This window comes from Armigeres subalbatus, chromosome 3 (genome assembly GCF_024139115.2).
Source record: "Armigeres subalbatus isolate Guangzhou_Male chromosome 3, GZ_Asu_2, whole genome shotgun sequence".
Classification (NCBI taxonomy): domain Eukaryota; kingdom Metazoa; phylum Arthropoda; class Insecta; order Diptera; family Culicidae; genus Armigeres; species Armigeres subalbatus.
Window position 1 is genome coordinate 75,451,143 of NC_085141.1, and position 6,000 is coordinate 75,457,142.

General features: G+C 40.8%; 1 protein-coding gene across 1 annotated transcript in view; it reads right to left on the reverse strand.

The window, feature by feature from the left end:
- Nucleotides 1-5,671, reverse strand: part of LOC134227305 (contactin-4) — a 1,204,188-nt gene extending 1,198,517 nt beyond the window's left edge. The window contains exon 1 of the mRNA XM_062708688.1: nucleotides 4,411-5,671. The gene's annotated coding sequence lies outside the window, so the exon portion shown is untranslated. The remainder of the gene's footprint in view (nucleotides 1-4,410) is intronic.
- Nucleotides 5,672-6,000: the final 329 nt, after the last annotated feature.

A 6,000-nucleotide genomic window follows, 5' to 3' on the forward strand; every position in this document is an offset into this window, starting at 1 on the left:
ATCAATTTTTTAAGAAAAGGTCATTGGATGACCCGGAACATATACTGTGAAAGCATTATATGCTAAGCACCGTAAAGAGCATGTACCGTTTTTGATTTTACACGACAGACCTTTGGTTACGTTAGCAGACCATAAGTTCTTATTCCAGGGATTTTTAGGATGACTTAGGCCTTACTCCAGGGGTTTTTGGAGACCCAGAATATATACTGTGACACCGACTATTCTAAGAAGCGCAATGAGCATGTAATATATTTGAAACTGGTTGATAGTCCTTCGGTTACGTGTGTAGACTCTTAAGCCTTACTTCAAAGATTTCTTGTATAACCATGGACAAAAGCTGTAAACATTGACAATGGGCAAAAAGTATATGAGTTTCTGTTTCCAAAACTGTCAAAATTATCTAAATCGGTTGAAAATTGTTAAAGTTATGGAAATATCAATTTATGGGAACACGGGTACCCTGTCGGCCATCCACGTGGTAAAAAAAATCAGATGCCCCTCCCCACGTCCCTCCTTACTGTATCAACGTGATTTTCTCACAGATGCAACATTTTATGGAGTTCTTAGATGTCACCGAGTTTCAGCTTTCAGCTATTAAAATTCATTGAAATATCACCACTTGAATTTGAAAAAGGAACACGGGTACCCCGTCGGCCGCATAAGGGTTAGTAATCCTAACTTCCTACCTCTAGATTCGAACATATGAAGGTTATATAAGCTTAAGGAATTCATAAAAAAAAAATACACCACGCAATTAATTGATTTTAAATCTCCCCAATTTTAACACGCTCTTTGTTTTAAACATATGCAAGATAGTAAGAGGCGCCTTATAAACTTTCGCCAAGGGCGCCGGGAGGCCACGTTACGGCTCTGCCTCTGTGAAATGTTTTCGATTCCCTCATTTTCTCGATTCAAAGAGAAAAAACCGAAATAAACCAGGTAGTAAGTGATCTTTCCTTTCTTGCGTTTAACCAAGGCACCAACCTTTTTGAATTGTTTCATCATTCTCTTCATAACATTTGAAAGCAATGACCGTCGACTAGAGTGTGTCAATTACAGAGGGATCACCCTTCTGAACTCGGCGTAGACAATTCTGTCGCGTATTCTGTTTAACAGACTGAGACCGCTAAAAGAGTCCTTCGTCAGCGAATACCAGGCAGGTTTTCGTGAGGGTCGATCAACGACGGATCAGATGTTTAGCCTGCGGATGATCATTGATGAATTCCGGGAGTACAACTTGCAGACTTACCAAAGTTCTTGTTGGTGTATCGGGTAACAAACCCCCTCCCCCTATTTTCTGGCGATAATGGACATCAATGTGCTTGCCTATACGTTCCATTCTAGTGTCTTCTTCCGTTTACCTCGAGGACACCATTACCATTACCATTACCATTACACCATTACACCATTACTATTTCCTTGCTGGCGATTTAACTCGCGAACGGATTGCCAGATTTGCAAGTTTTTTCTCTAATCGATTCGTGTTGGGATCCGCAAGGTGTGTATATACAAAAGGTTGATAAATTTACCGGGGAAATTAAAAAAACAACATTTGAATACAATTTTGGGTCAGCTGTTGAGGAAAACAAAACAAACGCACGGAAATTGAGTGCGGTGCTGCAAATGGTTTATTGTGACATTTTCAACACACGGGCAAAGCTGGGTTTCTTCGTTTGTATTTAATAGACCAGTGCATGATGACGTAAGTTGACAGTTCACAGAGCTATTGCACCGGGACTTAGTCTCCAGGGAAGCTTCCGATAAAATTTTTTCGTCATTTTATTCGCACGTAGATGTCCTTTGCGATTGATTTCATGCTGAATGCAAAGAATATCACAGAAATAATCGGATCACAGGAATTTTAAACTAAAAATATTAATTTTAATTTTCCCCTCATCGATTTTTCTTCTAACACCTTGTAAACAAGCTCTGTGAACTGTCAAAATAAGTGAGGTTAAGTTAGAGTTTGCATTGGTCTTTAAGGAACGAGATAGGCACCATCACCACTAAGTGTGATGTCAGTTTTTTTTGTAATATTGTAAATTTGTAATAAAAAAAATCAGAAGGGTTGTGTAGAAGACACGACCGCTCGACGTAAACTACGTAAAACCTCTTAGTGCAATGAGAATCGTAATATCATATGAACATTAGGTTGAATACATGACACAATAGCGAATTTCAACCAAAAACTATTTTAAACTGTTTTCCGAACAAACATTTTTCTCAATCACCACCGACGACCATACAGATGTTAGTTGGACCGCTACCGGTGCAGCCATCGTCTCAAGTCAATTCAAAAAGCTGCTCTCACGCGCGCGTTTGCGGTTTTGCTTAAAATCATCGTGCGGTTGTCATCAGCATCTTCTGCGTTCAATATAATTTGTTTAAATTTTTTAGTAGAACAGGTTTGTCGACAGCGAGTTAAAATAAGGAGAAAATTGCATTTACACAATTCTGCTGTCACCGACAACAGCCACTTAATGATTTTCCGCTTATTTGCTACATACGTCATCTTTGTGAATAATTTTCTGCAACAACTACCCGTCGACGGGTAGACAAGACACGTCGACGACAAGATACGACTATGCACAAGAAAAATGAAGCGGTGGGCCAAAAGGTGCGTGCGTTACAGCAATCTGATGTCCGTGTTGGGGATGCATGAACGGAGTTGGTTAGTTCTGAATCTTTTACCAGACGTAAAAGAACTAAAATTTTCAATAGTTTTACGATGATAAACAATTAACGAATTGGTGGAAAGTTTCCGAAACTATTGATAATAAAATCTCGAAAATTTATCGAAAGATATAGTCGCTATTAACTTTTAAAATCTTACATGATTTCGTGACGGTCCCCAATTTGGAAATTTTCATTTGGCACCCTGTATCCGAGGCTTCCCCTTAGACGTAGTTTACGTCAAAAAACACAGTGTACTTTGTAGAGAAAGTCATGCAAAACAAATACAAATACATTACTAAACGTCTTTTAAAAAAAATTTCGGGTTTTTAATAAGCTTTACGGTACACTGGGGGAAGTGGAAAAAGGGGGTAAGTGTAAAAATTGACTCGAAAAATTTCAATTGTACAAACTTTACAGTTTTCACCACACCATATCAATTTGTAGGTTTGGTTTGTACCATGAAAGCAAATAATTTAAAGATTTTACACTTACCCCTGGTATCTAACACTGCGGGGGAAGTGGATAATATTCAGATCACGCAACTTTTTCATTCCCTTCATGGTTTATTTCGATAGCTATGAATTTGTATGTTCCTTCTTCGATATCATTGTGATTTCAGTGATGATTGGACTAATATACATAAGAAAACGCCTGATTAATCCACCTATCGGTATTGATGCCTTTCACATGTTCTACACATGAAAAAAAATGTACGAGAAATATAAAAATAACAAAATAAATAAAATAAATATATTCCATAATACATATTCATTTATATTCATAACAAGTTGAATGCAATTTGTTGCGAACAAAATGGGTAGGGACAAGTGCATGAAAATCGGTGATAATTTTGTACGTGTATTGCGCACGCACATACATACAAACACGCACACACAGACATCATATCAATTCGTTGAACTTGTAAGTCTCGTTCTCTGTTAAAAAAGTTCATCTTTGGGGCAAACGTACAGATTTTACGTTCACTTAGTGTTCGAGAAGGCACAACCAGCTCTCCCCTAGCTATTTCAAGAATTCCTGGGGACCTAGTCCTTTAATACAAAAAAATTATCCCATATGAGTAAAGTGCAATTTTTAGTAACGATAAAAATATAATGAATAATAAGTTTTTTTGTGTACCTCAATTTTTTTGCCAGATTATTTTGTGGGCACGTATTTTGTTACCCGATCCTACGAAACATAATTGATTATTATTTTGGACTTTTTGCGAACAACAAAATCATCCAACAAAGCGATTTTATTGGTGAAAGGACACATTTACTCAAAAGGAAAAGTTCCGCAGTTATGCTGACTGTAAAGTATAGTGTATTGTATACTTGGAATTCAAGCTGAAACTCAACAAAGCTTTTTTTCTGACGCACATCACTCCATTTACATTCATTTTTTTTCAAGAGCAAGAATAATGAGTTGGGATTCAAATTTCACTGGACGAATCCTGCGTGGCACATATTGTTACATCGTTAATTATGCAGCAGTGTTCTGAGTGCAAAAAAATTGAGAACCCAATCCAAGTCCGCTTATGAACGCTTCGAATGTATATTCCAAATTTTTATTGCAAAACAACCAAATTCCATTAGAATATTTGCTTCGATATTACACACCTTCGAGGTTCACGCGACTGGTAAAAAAAAAGGTGTTAACGACCAACCACCCAAAACAACTCTCATATTTTATTGCATATCAAACGACGTGTGAAAAATAAACACCATCACTCACCGGATCAGTTCAGTAAACACTTGCAAAATGACGACATCAAGCCAGCAGTAGCATTTGCCGTTGGATTCCGTTGAGTTATTCGGTATGTCATCTGGGCTGTTTGATTTATGGTCTCAACTTTTATCGGTCGAACTCGACCCGAACTCACCGTGGCATGTGCTGATTAGGCTCAACCGGGCACGGTGATTGTCGTTTCACTTCACTGATTGGTTTCCATTAAACCCATAAACATGCCATCAGGCTTCGACAACGCACCTTCCCCTCGGCGAAGCCCACTAAACGGAAATGGATTATGGCTTTTGTAATTTCCTGGATTTCACTCCACGTCGTCACATCCAGTCGCGTTACCTCGCCGTCACTCACTTGCGATATGCTCCACTTGGAACTGCCCAGAAATTCTTGTTCGAAGTCGTGTAAAGCAAAACACTTTTCATCCAATTATCACCGCTGAGCAGGTTTATTCGACTCGGTTCACCCAAAATATTATGTAAGTCGTTGTAATCCTAACGCTCGTCGTCCATCGAACACTCATTTGCACTCGAAAATCACCCCCAAACCGGCAACGCACCCCGACGACCGTTAACTGTCGTGTTTATTTTAATCTAGGCTTATGATTAATGACACCTTTTTCCTTCCCCGAAATCCGAGGGACATGTAATTTTTCCACTCTAGTTATCCCCAATCACATGACGCACTTTTCCCACGGGGGATCTCATCGGCGAACGTAAGCTTCCATTAACTGATCCTGTGCATTCAAGCAGCAGCGCGAATAATGCAACGTAGCTAAATATTTGATAATGCAGTCGCCGTTCTCGACGTAAATTCCCGACGCGCGGTACAATCGTTGCAAATTCCTTTCCGGAGTCGAAAAAATACAGCCACAGGCAAATTCCGTTGCCAATCCACCAGTGTGCTCTGGACTCAATGCACCCCCTATCAGATGCAGCAACAGCGTGAATCGGTACTGAAAATACCTTTGCCCTGGTTGGAATTCATTCTAATTTTTTTTACCGCGGTAAGCTCTTACCTCCCCCGGGGAGGTCACACTTTCCACTCGAGTCACGCAATCGCTCGACACGTCGCTTCTAACGACCACCCGTTGCTGGCGATCCTCCGGCAGAATGCACCGCGGAACAAACGTATCCCGCCTTCCTTTCCCCGCAGTTGTTGTAATGCATGCCTGATGGTGGCAAACCGCAGGATGCCAGAATCCCAAAGGAACACAAAAAATCACTCGCGCGTTCGAACGTCGTCTACACGGTCCCGGTTACATTGTTTCCTCGGCGGAATTCAAAACACTACTGACATCTGGCCATCGGTTTACACTGCGCCGCGGAACACGACCGAAGCGGCCAATCGGGATCCGGACGGACAACGACGACGAGCCACTCCGGATCCGAGCGACCACCACTGAACCGGTTCGCTCATTTTACGCCACCGTACCAAAAGGATGCGTTGCGAAGGGGAGGCAAGCTCTCTCGTGGAAAACCCGAAACGCACCTGAGGCGCGCCCATGCCCATGCTCTCATGCTCACGGAAATGACGCGAGGGCGAAGTTAGCCCTGCTTACCAGCTGTGGTAGATTTGCTC